The sequence below is a fragment of the Archocentrus centrarchus genome, chromosome 18 (assembly GCF_007364275.1).
Source record: "Archocentrus centrarchus isolate MPI-CPG fArcCen1 chromosome 18, fArcCen1, whole genome shotgun sequence".
Taxonomy (NCBI): Eukaryota; Metazoa; Chordata; class Actinopteri; order Cichliformes; family Cichlidae; genus Archocentrus; species Archocentrus centrarchus.
The window spans coordinates 16,155,746-16,173,124 of record NC_044363.1 but is presented as its reverse complement, the minus strand read 5'-3'; the positions used below and the strand labels follow the sequence as shown (position 1 = coordinate 16,173,124).

The 17,379-nt window shown below is 40.5% G+C and overlaps 1 protein-coding gene across 1 annotated transcript in view; it reads left to right on the top strand.

The window, feature by feature from the left end:
• Nucleotides 1–17,379, top strand: part of pea15 (proliferation and apoptosis adaptor protein 15) — a 52,604-nt gene that overhangs the window by 32,470 nt on the left and 2,755 nt on the right. The gene's annotated exons all lie outside the window — the stretch shown is intronic.

Sequence of the window (17,379 nt, the reverse complement as noted above, 5' to 3'; positions counted from 1 at the left end):
TTTGGATGCTTTTGATGAATTTGTGTTTTTTTTGTTTGTTTTTTTTTGTCTTTTTTTTTTTGGTCTTTTTTTTAGTAAATCGTGACACTGAAAACAATATTTGATCATTTCTATGAAGCTTAAAGAATCTGTTCAGAATTTGTGAACTAGTATTTTTTTTTTTTTAATTATGAAACAGAGTAAAGAGGGAATTATTTGTGGAGTAACAGATGAAGTGTTTGAGGGTTGCGGAGAGCACAGAAAGTTCAATTCCACTTTGTTCTATCTGGATGGCTGCAGAAACCAAAACTGAGAAAATATCACAATCTGGACAAAGAAACCCAAAACCCGGCTATATTTGATGCAAACTATGTTTTCCTTTATTATTTCGGGGAACTGACTCCTGACTCATTAGACTTCAGCACATTCCTTTCCAGGCAATAAGAACTCCTGTTCTTTCCTAATCCCGCTACCTTAATAAAAGCAGGAGTGCTAGATGGAAGGAGATCTTACAGGAAAGGGTGAAAAATAACATTTGTTGGATTTGTTCTTTTAAAATTACAGGTTCAGCAGCACTCCGGCATATTTTACCATTAGCCATCTACACAGTGCACAAAGTCTCATTCAAGTTGGGTTTATTATTTCATTGATCAAGTCTAATCAAATAATTATTCTTTGAAGCATACTGTAGATTACATTTTCTCATTGTTTATGAAATCTTTTGCTTTAACGCATTATCATATAGAGAGCAGTTGCGTAGTAACAGTAACAGCAGAGGATTATAAGTAAGGCTGACAGTAGGTTTTATCTTTATAGACAAAAGCAATGTCACCACTCAGAGTTTGTGAGTCAGCTTCCATTCATATCCTTTTTGCAGTTCTTTTTTGTCCATCAGCAGAATAAAATATGGACGTAGCCACTGTGACGTCACTCATTGGTTAATGCAGGATGTGATTAAGGGAGGAGGATCATAGAGACTTTTAACTGACGAGATGTCAGTCAGCGATCACACCCTGGTTTATCCTCCTTTTTGACTCAAATAATGACCTTTACAGAACTTCATATTTCCTATTCTGTATAATCAGAAACTAGCAATTGAGACCAAGACAGTGTTTACTGGGGTCACTTAACAAGAGAGCTGAGGGTCTTTTTTCCCGAAAGACTTAGCTACAGCTGGATGTTACAGAGGAGTCACCCCTTGTGGCCACTAAAAAGAGTGCAGGCTTAATGTACTTTTGCATTAGCCTCACTTTGTAGACCTTGGAGCTACCTGCTACTATTTATACTGTTTACAGCCTTCATATTTAGATCCACTATTTTAAACAAAAAACTCACCACTTTTGATTTTACCTTTAAAATTATTTTGGAAACATTGCAAAAATAGCAAATTTTAAAACTCTAATTTCCTGCACAATTTAGTCTTTGGCAAATATTACTTTATTGTATTTGTTGGAACCATTTTCAACTGCAGATTGAAATACATTTAATGAGATGAAGGGGTAGTCCTTGCAAAGATGAAAGCATTATATTCGGGTTTGCCCCCTTCAAGTGTACAGTTAGTAGCCTTGTGCTTGTACACCATCTGATGGCAAAATTTCCAGTACTTAAACCCAAGCACACTGGTGTTAGGCATTTTAAGTGTATTCTTTTTACTTCCTTATTTTCACCATGGCAGTTATTGTCATTCATTCTGACCCATGAAATATTTGTATTAATCCATCTGAAAATGAAATGATTTTTGCTGAACTTCAGGCAAAGTGTTCAAAACCATCTTCAAGTGGATGGACTTTTAAATAGGTGAGAAACGAGTAGTTAAAACATTAAGACAAACTGACAGACTGTTAAAAAAGGATATTGAAATCAGCCGTGCTATTTTTACACTCAGCAAATCTTCTTTTCTCCTCAATGAAAATGGGCCAGTGGCCTATATTCTCTGGCGCTTCACTGCCTCTCTCCAGATTAGCGCTTCCTCCTTTTCCTCCATTTCTCTCCCTTTCTTTCTCCCGCTCTCTTGCTCTGGGCTTTTGAACTGATAAGTGCTGGCAGTGCCCGCTGCCTCATTGGACATGAGGCCGTCTGTAAGGAAAATAACTGAGCGTTCTTCTTTTTTTTTTTTATATATCCCTGTTGCCTTCATTTTTACCCCTCCCCATCCAATAACTGCGCATTATCACTCTTCACTCTTTGTTTTCAATTATATATCCCTCTTTTCACTGTCCAAGCTTGTGTTGTTGGGAAGGGTGCAGTGAGGGAATATGACTGACCAGACAATGCTTAATCCTGTAGAGAAGTGGTGGGATTCTCCCCAAAGCATGCAAAAACAAACAGGACATCTGAGAGAGAAACAGTTGGACTCACAGAAGATGAGAAGACAAATGAGCCAAGTGTTTGAACGAGGGAAACAGCGTGAGTGATGGCATTACAGAAGGTGTTTTATTTGGTGAGTGAACATGGGCAATGTTCCCAGCAAGAGTGACATCAAAGTAAGATTAATGGTCAGAAATAAATTCTAATGTTTCCCAGCAGCAAGATGCTCCTGTGATGGCGACTTGAAAGCCTATTATGTGTCTGTTCCATAAAGAGCATGGGGAGGCCTAAAAAAAAAAACCAAGTATGAAGACTCCAAGTGAAGCGTAATCGCAGCATGGCGATAATGGACGAGGAAACCAAGACAAGTTTGGAAAAAGAATCAGAGATGACTGAAAAATGATGTAGATGTGGAAAAGGGGGTGGATGGCACAACCTTGGAGTATTGTGTTTGACCTTTCAGTGACAGGATTGCGTTTTAATTTGAGTGTTTGTGTTTGTGTAGCAGATGTGCCAGATGGCAGTACCACTCTTAGCCGTAAAAAAAAAAAATAAAATGCTGTAGGAGCAACATAAACGTCATCTCTCTTGAAAATCCATTTCACTTAAACGTACCTTTTCCAAAAAAGGCATCATCTGCTGTTAACAGGAATGATTGTTACTGGCTGCTTCGCCATTAGACTGCCATCTTATGCCTGCTATGAATAAAACATATGTCCATTACTGAATCCATTTCATATTTTTGAAATGTGAGCCGAATCCATGTCAGCAAAATTACCAGAACTGTAGACTAATTACTCAAGTGCTGTACTTTAACCTGATTAAATATTGAACTTTTGTTGCGTTGTGTGTAATGTTATACACTGATTTCAGTGGAACTTATGATACTGTTTGGTTACTGATGAATGTGATTTACAGTTTGAAATGGCCTCTGGTTTAATCTCACCCTGCAAATTGTACTTTTCTGAGTGTTTTCTTAATTTTAGATTAGTTGGTCAGTCCAATATCTATTTATTGTTCCTTTTTAATCATCAAGGAATTCAGTTTCCAGGAATCTTCCTAATTTATTGCAGAACTTGAGCCTATTTGAGCACTTTAAAAGTGCAGTGCTCCTACCTTTACATAAGCAAAAGCTTATGAATACAGCTGGCTTATTTAAGGCCTCAGTCACACAGACCTAGATACCAGACAGTGACCTCCTGGCAACCTCTTGTTGTCAGGGAAAAATGTGTATTCTCTGACTGGTTGCCAAGTGGTTGCTGGAGATTGGTGGCAGTTGCTGGGTGAAACTGGTCGCAAAGAGAGTGCCGCACCAAAAACCTCCTTGCAATCGCAAGGCTTTGCTAGCAGATAGCCACAGTCCTCTTTATTTTGCATGGAAGAGGCAACTTTTCTCCAAACAGTGAAACTTAAAGTGTGACAAACAAGAAATAAGTTGGTTGCAGTGATAAGGCCCAGCTTTTACACTGAAGGCAAACAGTCTCTGTTTCTGGTTTGCGTTGCACTTTTCACAGATTCGCTAGCTTTTAGTGACTAGTTTTCATGTCTTTACAGACAAGTCAGTGTCTGCAGAGTGACTGCTGCAACGTGCTAGAAACAAGGATGTTTTTGGTGCAGCACCATATACCTCTTTGCAACCAATTTTACGCCAGCGACTACAAGCAACCATTCGCAAACCGGTTGCACCCGTTTCCCTAGTGCCCAGTTGTTGCCAGATGGTTGCCAACTGGTCTCTAGGTCTGTGAGATTGAGGCCTAAAGTCATGAATTTTGATCCAGATACCTTGAATAGTTAGTCCTATGAAATATATAATTCTCAGCTCTGAACTAGAGTTGACCAAAGTAGGAAAAGCATTCGACACTTTGTTTTACACTGAAAGACACAAGTTGAACTCTTTCCTAGGTGTGTTCCTCATGTCCCCTCCCTCACTATGACAGCAGGGAATCTAGATACCTAACCCACATGTTAATTTAGATTTCTCTGTTATTGGCATTTGGCTCATTTGTTCATTACTGGTTGGGAAAATCCAGAGACAAAAGATTTGCAACAACTGCTTTGCCAAACAGGAGCCAACATTAACACAGATGGAGAATTACTACTAAAGTTGCCCACAACCCCCTGAGTCAAAATGAAAAAAGAAGGGACAGCTGCATGCTAACATCACAATGTCATTCTGTAGCTCAGCAGGATGCCGCGGTGTAGCTGCGGTGGATCAAGCTGTTACATGGCAATGTGAAGCGGGTGCTGGCTGATCCCTGCAGTGACCGGACAGTTTTTCTTCCTTCTTTGATTGCCATCTGCCGGGTACAGCTGTTTGTTGTTTAATATTGAACAAGAAACATGCAGGGAGGCAGACTGGCTTAATTTAATGCCTGTGGCATTGAACACTGATCAATTTCTGACTGTTACTTGAGAGGCAGAGATTCTGCAGTGGGTTGCGCATAGGTATGGTTTGTATTTTATTGTTTGTTTGCATTCTTTGTTGGTGCTTCCTAAATCATGAGTGAGTCAAGTTGTAAGTCAAGGCTGGGATATGAATAAACCCTTGCTTTTTGAGCAAGTGGGAAACTGGTCATCAGGTTTATAGTCATGTATCGGTGTGACGACCTGTAGATCTATAATGACAACTGCATGTACACTCATTATTGTTGTGACTAGTTTGTATATGTTTGGGTTGTTTAAACTGGGAAAACTTTGTGTGTTTTTATAAAGAGGAAAATGCATCTTCTGCAGCTCTCTATGCACCAACGTTTTGTGGGCATGGCCATGAACGCAGTGAAAACAGTAATAGATGATATGCCCGTGGTGCATAGCAGTGCAGCCAGTTCACAATGCACTTTCAGCTGCCAAGTTCTTTCTGCATGGTTTTCTGTAAAGTCATTTTTTTCCTGATTTCCAGGCCTCTTAATGGTTTTTTTTCTGTCTTTCTTTTTTTGGATGGCTCCATGAATTTCTCTTCTCTGTAGTTCTAATGGTTCTTTGCAGGTAGAGAATAGTTTATCCATGTACTGAATGCAAAAGATGGATGCAGTTACTACATCTGAAAAGTGAAGCCACAGTGATTTAACCCAACTTTTTAAAATTAAGGCTGCAAATACCAGAAACCACATTCAGCAAAACACTGCTGTGAAAGCAGAATAGCTACTTTGTTTCTATCTCCATCCAAATGACTTCATCGGACCACCCTAGAATTTAACTAAGGAAACCTATTTAATATGTATGCAGTTCCTGCTAATCAAATACACTTTATTAACTGGTCATCAGCAAGTGTGAGAAACCTCTGTGAAAGCAGGCATTATGGCAGTTTACAGCATTCAGCAGCCACGATCTTCCCAGGAGGGGACGTCCCAGCAAATTCACTCCAAAGTCAGACCGTGCAGTTGGAGTCATCCAACTCTTGGCAGAGAAACAGCAAAAAAACCCCAAGAGCTATATCTCAGACTCTACAGGCCTCAGTTAGCATGTTAATGCACAGCACAGAGTATCTTCACAGACATCTCATACTGTACCAACTGTGAAGCATGGTGGGGGGTGATTTGGGTTTGTTTTGCACCAACGGGACCTGGGCATCCTACCATATACTTTCCATATATTCTAGAGTCAAACAAGACATCTGACAGCTAAAGCTTGGCTGAAATTGGGTCATCAGGACAGTGATCTTAGGTTGCAAGCTGCAAATATACAACAGAATGACTGAAAAAGAAAAGAATCAAAATATTGTGATGGTCCAGCCAAAGTCCAGCCTGACTGAAATGCTGTGGTGAGACCTGTGCATAAATGAATGCCGACAAACTGAAACGAGCGGGCAAGAATTCCTCCACAATGATGTGAGAGACTACTAAAGTTATACAGGAAACAATTACTTTAAGTTGTTGCTGCTAAATGGGGTATAGTTAGTTTGTTTTGTTTTTTTCTCCATAGGACTGCATGTATTGTGATATTTGAACAAAATGTTAAACTTATACGATCCCACAGAATTCAATCTTAATAAATGCAACACAAGAATTAAAAGCGCATGTAAACAACGTGTGAAGGTCTAATATGAGTCTATTGCTTTAGCAGCTACTTATTGTTGGTGATGCATGTCGTCACTTAAGTAAATAAAGTTGTGCTGCACTGGGCAGCCGGCCAGTGACAACAGAATGAGGGCAAATTTGTACATAAATTTAAAACTATACATCGAAAACAGCAGCTGAAATTAGTTTGGCCACATTCCTCGACACATTTCTTTATTAATGATTTTACAGTTTATTTTATAATTAGTGAGCATGAATATGTGGGGATTTAAAAAAAAAAATAGCAATGTAGGTGGGTTGAAGTGAAATGCATGAAAGACAAGGCAATTAGCTACATGCTCAGAGATGCTAATTTATCTGTTTTTGGGTGGGAGGGAGATTTCTGACCTCAGATGTTTTGGAGGCGGACATTCGCTGTGACCTGCAACTGTGAGCTCTTCTGCCTCCCACTCCCTGATCCCTTACCTCCTCTGCTCCTGTAAGGCTGAAGATGTACTCTGAGAAAGGAAGACGCTGCTACTGCACCGAGAGATGAGAAAAATAAGATATACTGAGAGGGAAAGACAATATGAAAGAAAGGCATTTAAGATCACTTAAAGCATGGCATGCTTCAAAGCAGCATTGCCTGAATTAGAGAAAGATTACATCAGGTAATTATATAATTTTTGGACTAAGAGCCACTGCTGTTTCAGAAAAGGCGCTGCTATACGTGGAGCACAGAGGAGATTTTTGTGAAGTTGTTCATGAGAGATTTAAAGATGGAGAGTGGGCGGGACTCCTACTCTCTGCCTCTTAGTGCATCTGAGTGAAATAGAAAAATATCCTGAGAAAGCGAAAGAGATGAGGGGAGGTTCTGAAAGGTCAGGATATATTTAATGAATAAGACAGAAACCAGCTACTCTGCCTCCCTGATTAAAGGAACAGATAGAAGACGAGCCAACGATAATTAGTGTTTACAGTATTTTTATTATACACTGTTAAAAAAAATTAAGGAAGATTTAGAGTATAGAATCAAGTCAGGTTCACTTCTTGGATATTGATCTGGTCAGTTAAGTAGCAGGAATGGTTTCTCAGGTGGAGGCCACTGACATTTTTCCCCCCTCATCTTTTCTGTTTCTTCACTAGTTTTGTTTTGGGTAGGGTCAGTGTCATTACTGGTAGCATGAGGCGATACCTGGACCCTACAAAGGTTGCGCAGGTACTCCAGCTCCACAGTGGCACATCAGTACATACTGTTGCCAGAAGATTTGCCAGCACAGTCTCAAGAGCATGGAGGAGATTCCAGTAGACAGGCAGTTACTCTAGGAGAGCTGGATAGGGCTGTAGAAGGTCTCTGATGTGTCTTCAAAGTGTTCCTTTATCCACAGTGGACATATGTGTGTCCACTGTGCAGAGAATAGTAGACTCTCTTGGCCTCTCCATTACAACACCTGTTTGGTGTCACTTTGTTGCTTTGCTTTGGAGCAAAAACAAGGGAATGGGCTAAAGACTCAGACACTCTTGACTAGAGATTGCTCAAAGGGGGGAACTAAAGGTCACTCAAGGGTGGGTGAGTTTGCTGGTTGTTGCTGTCGCTGGGTGAAACTGGGCACAAAGAGGGTTCCTAAAACCTCCCTGTGACCTCAGTTTGGTCACAAGCAGATTGTCGCGGTCACTGGTAGTTTGAATTCTTGTTTTTCTGTAGCAACTAGCAGTTGTGAACCAGTCTCTAGGACTAAAGTTTCACAGGGAATGACTGACAACCTCCTGTTCAATATGATCTATGAGAAATGCAGAATTAAGAATTGCAAACATTGATAATACCACTGATGAGAAAGATGCTAACTTACCGTATCTTAATTTCAGCCATATTGGAATTAATAATAAGTTGATACATAGACCAAACATTAATGCTCAGAAGTACTCTTTGGCATTTTGGTAAGAGTTGTAACACAGAGTCATCTGACTCTAAGGTCTAAACGGTAAATATGGCTGTCGCACACAGCAAGTTAACTTGGCTTGGTAGCAGTAATACAGCTAGCTTTATCCAAAGGTGGCAAAATCATTTGGCAATCGATAATGCTAAAATATAATTATTGCTGTTATCCATGAACTTAGAAATTTACTGTTTTACCAAAAAGAAAAAAAAAATCGCAAAGTACATTCTTACTTTTTGATTAATTTCTGAACAGAAAAATTCAAGAAACCCGTGTTTGTGTTCATGAAAATGAATTGTCACTTTTTTCCATGATAGTCAGCCTGACTTTGCAAGTTATGTACTTCAGCAGAACATTTACTGAATGTCTGCAGCACATATGTTCGGACAAAGGGAGACACATCACCATGACAGCCAAGGAAACAAAGCTATAAAAAAATTAGAAACCATGTATTTTATCCTAAGCATGCTCTATTTCTAAATCTAACCCAGTAGCTTTCAGTGCCTTAACTAAGTCATTTTATGTGCCCAAACCTAAGCACGTAATCTATTTTGAATTAATGTCTTGAATCCGTGATGTGTATGACTCAAAGTTGGCCTTTGGTGTGAACAGCGAAATGATTCACTTCTCCACCAACCTCTCCAACCTCCAAATTAGACATTTTAATCTTTTAAAAAAATATGAATTTTGTTCATATAAGGACATGATTCAGCACGTATGAGACACATGAGATGAAAAACTGTGAGAGAGACAGAGAGAGAATGAATATATTATTGATATTCACCGACGTTCAAAAATGTAAAAAGATTTATTTGAAAGTTTCTTTTAAAATTTTGATGACATGACTTGTGAAAATAATGGAAACGTTATTTGATATTTGAAAATGCTCATTGGTAGCAACCCAAAGGTTTGTCGTGTTTCCTTATCAAAAGTATGTCTTGTCTTTTACATTTAAGGAAAAAGGTTCAGCATGAAGTATCATAAACCTTAAAACTAATTGAACTAATTGTAAAGTGCCTTTAACCGTAAGCACTCAAAATCAAAGGTCAGCAGTGAGGTTATTACAACATTTACACAGCAGCTCGCTTTTATCAGTCTGAAGATACTGAAAAACATTTAATAGATAAAACCCAACATCACTTTTTCTTCTTTTAGACAGATGTTCTTCTTTTAGGCACCTTGTTTGTGTGTCCAGAATATATGATAGAACAAGAGAAAGCCAAATCTTTTAATATTAATAGACTCCGTGCAGGGGTAACAGATTCATGCACCTGATGAAGATGTAGGAGGACTAACAGCAATAAAGACAAAGGTAATACATGTGTGAGGGAGTAGGAGGGGAGGAAATGGAGAGCTGGCAAAGATGAACCAGTTGCACAGTTTGAATAAATTGTATAGAGCGGAGTCTGTTTCTTGGTCCAGATCTCTGTCAGGAAAATTTTGAGCTGCAATCCTTGTGGTTTGGTTGCTATGGTAAAATCTAAAGGCTTGTCTCCAAGCTGGAGTCCAGCACAGTTGTGTGTACTGTGTTTGTGCTTGTGTGTGTTTGAAGGAGAGAGAGACTGTGTGTGTGTGTGTGTGTGTCAGTTTAGGTGCCTTTGATAAAAGGAGCCACACAGGAGACGTGTGTGTCAGCATGTCCATCGATCGTGTGACTGTCACAAGGTCACAGTCAAGAGAGGAGCATCCTCACATCGTCTCTTTGTGTTTAGTTGTAGTGTGTGAATTTAAAGTGCTCTCCTGCACTTTTTTTTCCCCCTGTACTGTATTACTTGGTGTTTCTGTCTCTGAAATAGACTTAAAAAAATAAACTTTTAATACAAGAACTTTTGAGCTTTTTGTTAATAAGTCAGCCACCTCTGTGGCTGTGTGGGCTTTTATTCTGAAAGCGTTTTTTTTGCTCTGTAATATTTTAAGGTCTGTATCTTACAATATAAAGTGCCTTGGGATAGATGGCGTCTGTTATGAATCGTTATGAATAAAGAAATTGAATTCAGTGTACGAGGTGAGGTGAAGTGGAGGGGGGAGGGTCTCTGCCGTGTCGCTAGGTAACAGTCTCCAGGCCTTAAAGGCAAAGCCATGCTTGGTTTCCATAGCAATGTCATTGGTGAATGGAGTTTGGGTGATTGTGGTGTACATATACAATATATATGTGTGTGTGTGTGTGTGTGTGTTTGTGTGTTTGGAACAAAAGGAGCAAATCGAAAAAGGAGAGAGAGGCAAAAATTCGACCTGTATTGGGAAATCAGAGTAGCGGCTTTCAGGCCGAGGGCTCCTCCGTCTGTATCAGGCGTTATCTTTGTCTTTTCACTGCTGCCTCATGTTTTGGTACAAAATAGCGATCAGCTGCTGCTGTGTCTACTCCTGTGCAAATTGTGCGCATGCATGTTGTTGCACATTTATGAAAGCCTGACAGGAGGCGGGGAGTGGGGGGGGGGGGGGGGGGGGGGGGGGGGGGGTAAACAGTAGTAGTGGGTGAAGAGTGTGTTGTGTCTAAACAGATAATGACCTGATTGCACAGCAGACTGCGGGAGGTGGGCGGGGAGGGGTTAACAGTTAACAGTAATGAAGTGGAAGGAGACTGCTGCTTGGCTTCCATTCACACTGAGGGCTGTGGGAGTGTAGTCAGGACCAAACTACAGCTAATTTATATATTTGCAGTATGGCTTTAAGATAAGTCAGCAGCAAGAAACCAGACACAGCACAGACACTCTAAAGGAACTTCTGTGTTGTGGCCTGAATGAGAGCTGCCAGTTGGATGTGTAGAAGGGTATCAGCTGAGTCGTGAGCACAGAGATCAGCTGATCTGCTGGTACTGTAGCTGAGCTTGACTTCATCGGCTGCCTAAACTAACACTAAGCTTCCTCTTTTGACTGTCTTTGTAGCTCAAAATAGAAGTGACTCTTTCTTTTAGGATGCTGCAGTCTGTAACAGTACTCTCCAGACACTTGGAAACAAAACAAGGTGCAGCGTTTTGAAATTCGTGAAAAATTCAGTGACAGCTGAACGCTTTAGCTTTGCATTGCCTTTCGGCTACACATTTCTGCATATGGGATAAGAGAGCCTGTGTCACTAGATACGACTAAGCTCCAGGGCCTCCTTTGCGCACTGTTTTCAAAGTTGCATAGTTTGGATGATTGCACACATGAACAACCACAGGGTAAAATAATCCGCTCTGTCTGCTGAATAATCTCAGTGTGCTCCTGTAATTTGTTTGTACGCCTCAAATGATTGTTCCACATACTTTTGCTTTGTTGTCCACAGAAAACTCAGAGCCGGGAGCCAGTTAGCTTAGCTTAACTCAGACTGGAAGCAGGGGAACTGAGTGCAGTGACTTAGTAAGCATGAAGGTGAAGGTAGGCAGTGATATCGATCTAACTCTCTTCCCACATGTTCAGCTATTCCCATAATAACAGACTGTAATATAAAACATAACTTTAACAACATAAGCTGAAAGACTGAGTACGGGCGCCTCCTATTGCAAGTCTGGATCTTCCCCTTTGCAGCAAAATTAGATTTCCTGCTCATCCAAATGTTTTGTCACCAATGAATGAATGATTGAAACGTCATTTTGAGTTTTTAATTGCAAAACACAGTGTTCATTTCCTGCTCCAGAAACCTGTTTTTCTTCTTCTAGATCGCCTACAGGCTTCTTTAACAGCTGAATCCACAGCAACAGTTTATCCAGCGAATAAGCTGACATCGCTGTTTGACTTTGTAATTATAATTTCACTGACAGCTCTTCTTCTTCTTGCTCTCGCTTTCTCTGGCAAACACTTGGGGGGAGAGAGAGAGAGAGAGCGAGGCAGCAGAGACAGGGGAACGAGCAGACAAAAGCATGTTTGTGTTCATGAGAATGTGAAGCACAGTGGGTCTCTATGTATGGAAGCAGTGTCAGGCTCGTCCCAGAGAGACCAAGGCAAGGGGGGGGGCAGTTAGAGAGGATTTAACAGACTGGAGCCTGGCTACAATACTGCATGAAGATAAATTTTAAAAAACAAAACTCTTTTTTTTTTCTGTTTTATAGAGAAATTAGGAACTCGTCAGTGGCAGAAAACAGATCTTTAGTGGCGTTCACTTCAATAATCAATAACATAAAGGTGATTTCATTCATCAGGCAACAGCGAGCCTCAGTGCTGCTACCCAGCAAACAGTCGTGCTCACTGAGGTTTATTTACCCAACAGTTTAAAGATGTGTGATCGAGAGCATCTGCATTGTGGATGAAGTTTGTTTGTCCCAAAATTTGCATTTTATAATTATGTAATGAGGATCTTGGATGCCCGTAAACTAATCCCTTGTGTCTATTTGTGAAGCTTCCTCATATTGCAAAGTGCGGCAACATGATTAATATTGTATGCCAGAAGTAGTACTGCAAGATAAATCCCTTCATGTGTGGTGAAAAATGTTGCCAAAAAATTACTCGAACTCCTCGTTTTGCTGACGTCACAATCACATTTCAAAAGTCAGAGCTACAGGTAGGTCCATCATTTTCATCTCTGGGCACTGCCAGAGCGGGTTTAAGGTCTAACAACCAAGGTGCAATTTAAGTGCAGACTTTGAGCTATGATTTGAGGGTTTTTTAGAAAAAAATTTAGCATTAACTGTTTAGGAGTTGCAGACGTTTTTATGCATAACAACTCATTTTCAGAGGCTCGAAAGTAATTGGGCAAAGTAGCATAACTTTAAACATAAGGATTGGTTTTAATACCCATGTATTCTGGACCTACCTGTGTAACATTTACAGTGATTTAAAGTGGAAAATAGGCCACATACACTCAGCTTTTGATTGAATCTGTTGAATTATCTGTTAAACTGCATCGCCTCTATTTTCGTAAATACAGAACTGCAGCGATTGTAGGCGCTAGCAGTAACGTTAGGATGCCCACTTTACGGTTAGCTCTGTGGCTATTGTTGTGTCAAGTAACTTTTAAAAAAGCATCAAAAAAAGTAAATAAAAGTGAAACTGGTATTTGATACTTTTCATGAGCTAAAAAAAAAAAACAGAAAATAAATTTAGGAAAGGAAAAAGGAACGTACCAATAAAACAATGACATTCATTCATTTATTTATTTGTTTGAAGCACAATCAAAGCTCCATAATCTCAGTAGAGAACTCTTTAATTCATAGTGAAGTAAGTTAAAGGCCGCAGGGAGCTGGAGGAATGTAAATGGGGATGGTAGGATAGAAATACTAAATGTAGCCACTCCATCCATTGTTGTTTTGTTTTGCCGTTCTCCTATAAAAGTACACAAAAGCAGCGCCAGTCCATTGTGGTGCAAAACAGGGAGCAGGCAGGGCGACCTGGGTTGAGAGAGGAGGCTCACGGACACGCGCACGCACACACACACACACACACACACACACACACATGCACACACCATTCATTCTTTCAATCAGCTTCGCTCTGTCATGGGCACAATTCACAAGCTCATGAGTTGAAGCATACAAGCATGCATTCACTTGAGTACACGTGCACACAAATACAATTCACAAACTTGCAGACACACACACACACACACACACACACAGTATTCAGACTCATTGTGTTGAGAGGAGTTAAGGTGCATATTCTTGCTCTCTCCCACGCAGAGCTTTGTGTTGATTGAGCAAGTTGCTCTTGTTAGAGAGGAGATGAATGTGACATTTAAGACTGAAGTAACACACACACGCACGCGCAGTAACTCTCGCTCATACACACTTGTGCGAGCACGCACGCACATCAAAAATGCTCTGTCATCATTGTCCTCTCGCCCCGAGGCTGAGATCAGGGTTCAGAAAAACCAAACCAAATACCTCCATTAGCCATTAGAGAACAGACAAACAAATCTGACCTTAAATCAGCCTCTGGGACAATTACATTACCCATCATATCTGCTCTGCATTATTCCACACATCGCATGCCGATTTGAATCCTGTGTCATTTTTGTTGGTGTGTATTTATCTGATCTCCAGTTGCTAGTTCTAAATGCATTTTTTTTAAATTATTTTAGTGTACTTAAAATGTCAAATTTTACTTTTTGAATGAATGATTGATCAGAAAAAATGGTGTACATGGTGTTATACGTCACATTTTCAGGCACAATGTATCTCAATCAGTGATGGTCGAAATAAGGCTTAGATGATATTGCTGCACAACCAGATGAACAAGCAAAGCTGTCACTACAGTTCCTAATGCTCCACAGCGAGTGAGGGCCCCCTGGTGGCAGCTGTAGGTAACAGCTGCACTGTTATATAGGTCACACGACTGATCGTAGAGCTCTTCTGGGCTCTATGTATGGCGTGTTTATCTGTGATGAGACTGAGGGGATCAGAGACAGACAGACTGGCATGCCAGTGCCCATGATGCACTGCACAGAGCAGCTGCCTCTTGCCAGCTGCATGTATGCCAGGAATGGGGTGGGGGTGAGGGGTGGGACAGAAAGACATCAAATCAAATGTATAATTGTATGTTTATGTTGCATATACAGGATTGAAAGTAGGTCCTGTTATAACTTGTCCAACTCCTCAAAGTTGAAGTGCAGAATTGTCCCTGAGCAAGACACCAGATCCCCTCTAGGTCCCAAACACATTGTTTTGGTGACCTTAATCATTCCAACAAAGCTAATCTGCTGCCTCAGTAAACTCTCTTAGGGATGGGGAAATCTCTCCAGGACTTTGGAAATCCAGAGGCAGCCGTGTGATTGGTGGGAAAATGTTGGAAACATAAACACTGGCAGCCAACTCTGTCTCAGCCCCTCTATCTTTGTCACCAGACTTCATAGAGCAAACCAGGGAGGTGTGTGTGTGTGTGTGTGTGTGTGTGTGTGTGTGTGTGTGTGTGTGTGTGTGTGTGTGTGTGTGTGTGTGTGTGTGTGTGTGTGTTGATTAATCAGTACAAAAATATGTATTTATTGTAATAAAATATATATATATATATATATATATAATTAGTGTAAGATCGGTAACTTAGCAAGACACTTGAAGACATTGCCAAAATGTGAATCAGCAGATCAATGTTAAATAAGTCACATCCATCCATTTTCCAGTTCAGGGTCTGGAGGGTGGGGTGCACCCTGGACAGGTTGACAAACTGTCTGAGGAATAACGCGTAAAGACAGAAAACCATTTATGCTCACATTCACACCTACAGCCAATCACAGCTAACCTAACCCTTTCCATGTCTTTGGACTGTGGGAGGAAGCCAGAGCCACCACGTGACTGTGCCACCCACAAGTAAATAAAATAAAATAAACCACATTAAATAAAATAAAAAATTAAATCTAAAAACATAGTAAAACACTCTTGGACAATGAAATATCAGCAGTTCTGCTTAATTGATTTAATGCAGCACCTGCACAAATCTCTCTGTTGTTCCTTCCTCTCTCTTCACATCATGTAAATCAGCACCACGCACTCGTCCGATCTATGAAAGTGCATATAAATAGCTTGACCCAAATATGATAAAACCAAGATATGAGCTACAGTCTCACTATAAAAGCTCACATTCTCCTCGTGCTGCATCTTCTTTGCTTGTTCTAAACCAACAAGGCTGAACAGAGGAGACGGCTGCGCAACACTGAGACACTGTCTGCTTTTCTGTCTCTGTTTCACTGGGGGGGTCTTTTTTTTTTTTTCCTCACTGGCTGCTTAGATCTGAACAGCAAATCCAGTGCCCACACACACACTCCTGCACACACACAGCCAAATACCCCATCTTTGTAAGCATAACCCTACAATCTTGACAGGACTCGCGCCTTTAATGCCAGAGAGCTCTTTGACCGCTGCATGCCTCTGCACTGAATATTCTGGCTGCTGTTTCCATTTCATGTCAAAAGCTGAAAAGAAGCAGATGTTAAAAGCAGTAAAAATTGTGTGCCAGAAATGTGAAGCTTAAAAATCAGTTATTCAAACTGGTACTGAAGTAAAATATCACAAAGCACACCTTTTATTCGAGGTGTTATTCACTAGAGATGTGCAACATTACTTGCTCGACTCTGTGTATATAATTTCATTTTATCCTTCTACAATGAATATTACATTTTAGCTCAAGTGGATTACATAATAATGTCTGTCAGGCTTCCCAAAGTGTGGGCTGTCACCCTCTTGTGGCTAGTGATTGTACAGCAGATGGGCCATAAATTGTTTTATTAAAACAAATAAGGCAAATAAACATACTAATATTAATAAAATATCGAACAATACATATTTATGAGATTTGAAATACATATTACTCTATTTTCATCTGCCATACTTCTGATCAGGAACTTCTTATCTTGTGTGGTGGGACAAGAGTTAAAATGTAGCCATAGCTTTCAGGCTACATTACAGTGCCAGTACTGGCTTTACAGAGAACGGTCTGAAAAAACAAAACTATCCAGTGAGCACCAGGTCTGTGGGTGATGTCAGAGAAACATGCCCAGACTGCTTCAAGCTGATAGGAAGGTAACAGGAACTCAAATAACCACTCGTTACAACCAAAGTACGCAGAAGAGCATCTCTGTGTGTGCTATATGCCAAACCTTGAAGCAGATTGGCTACAGCAGCAGAAGACCACACCGGACGCAAGAACAGGAAAACTGAACAAGAGAAAATTGGAAAAATGTTGCCTGGTCTGAATCTTGATTTCTGCTGTGATGTTCAGATGGTCGAATCAGAGTTTGGTGTAAACACAGTGAAACCAGGGTGTAATGGTGTGGGGGATGTTTCCTTGGTACACTTTGGGCCCCTTAGTACTGAGTAAGCATCGTTTAAACACCACAGCCTACCTGAGTATTGTTGCAGAGCACATCCATCCCTTTATGACCATAGAGTGGTGGTCATAAAGGGATGGACACATAGCTTAAATCATCTCAAACTGGTTTCTTAAACATGACAAGTAGTTCACTGTACTCAAATGGCCTCCACAGTCACCTGATCTCAATCCAATAGACCCATAGCGATGTGGTGGAATGGGAGGTTCGCATCATGGATGTGCAGCCAAAATCAGCAGCAACCGTGTGACGCTATCACGTGAATATGGACCAAAATCTCTGAGGAATGTTTCCAGCTCTTTGTTGAGTCTGCTCCACAAAAAAGAATTAAGGCAGTTCTTAAGAAAAAAGCGGGTCCAACCCAGTACTAGCAAAGTGTGCCTAATGAAGTGACCAGTGAATGAGCAAATACACAGTTTAGGCAAAAAGTT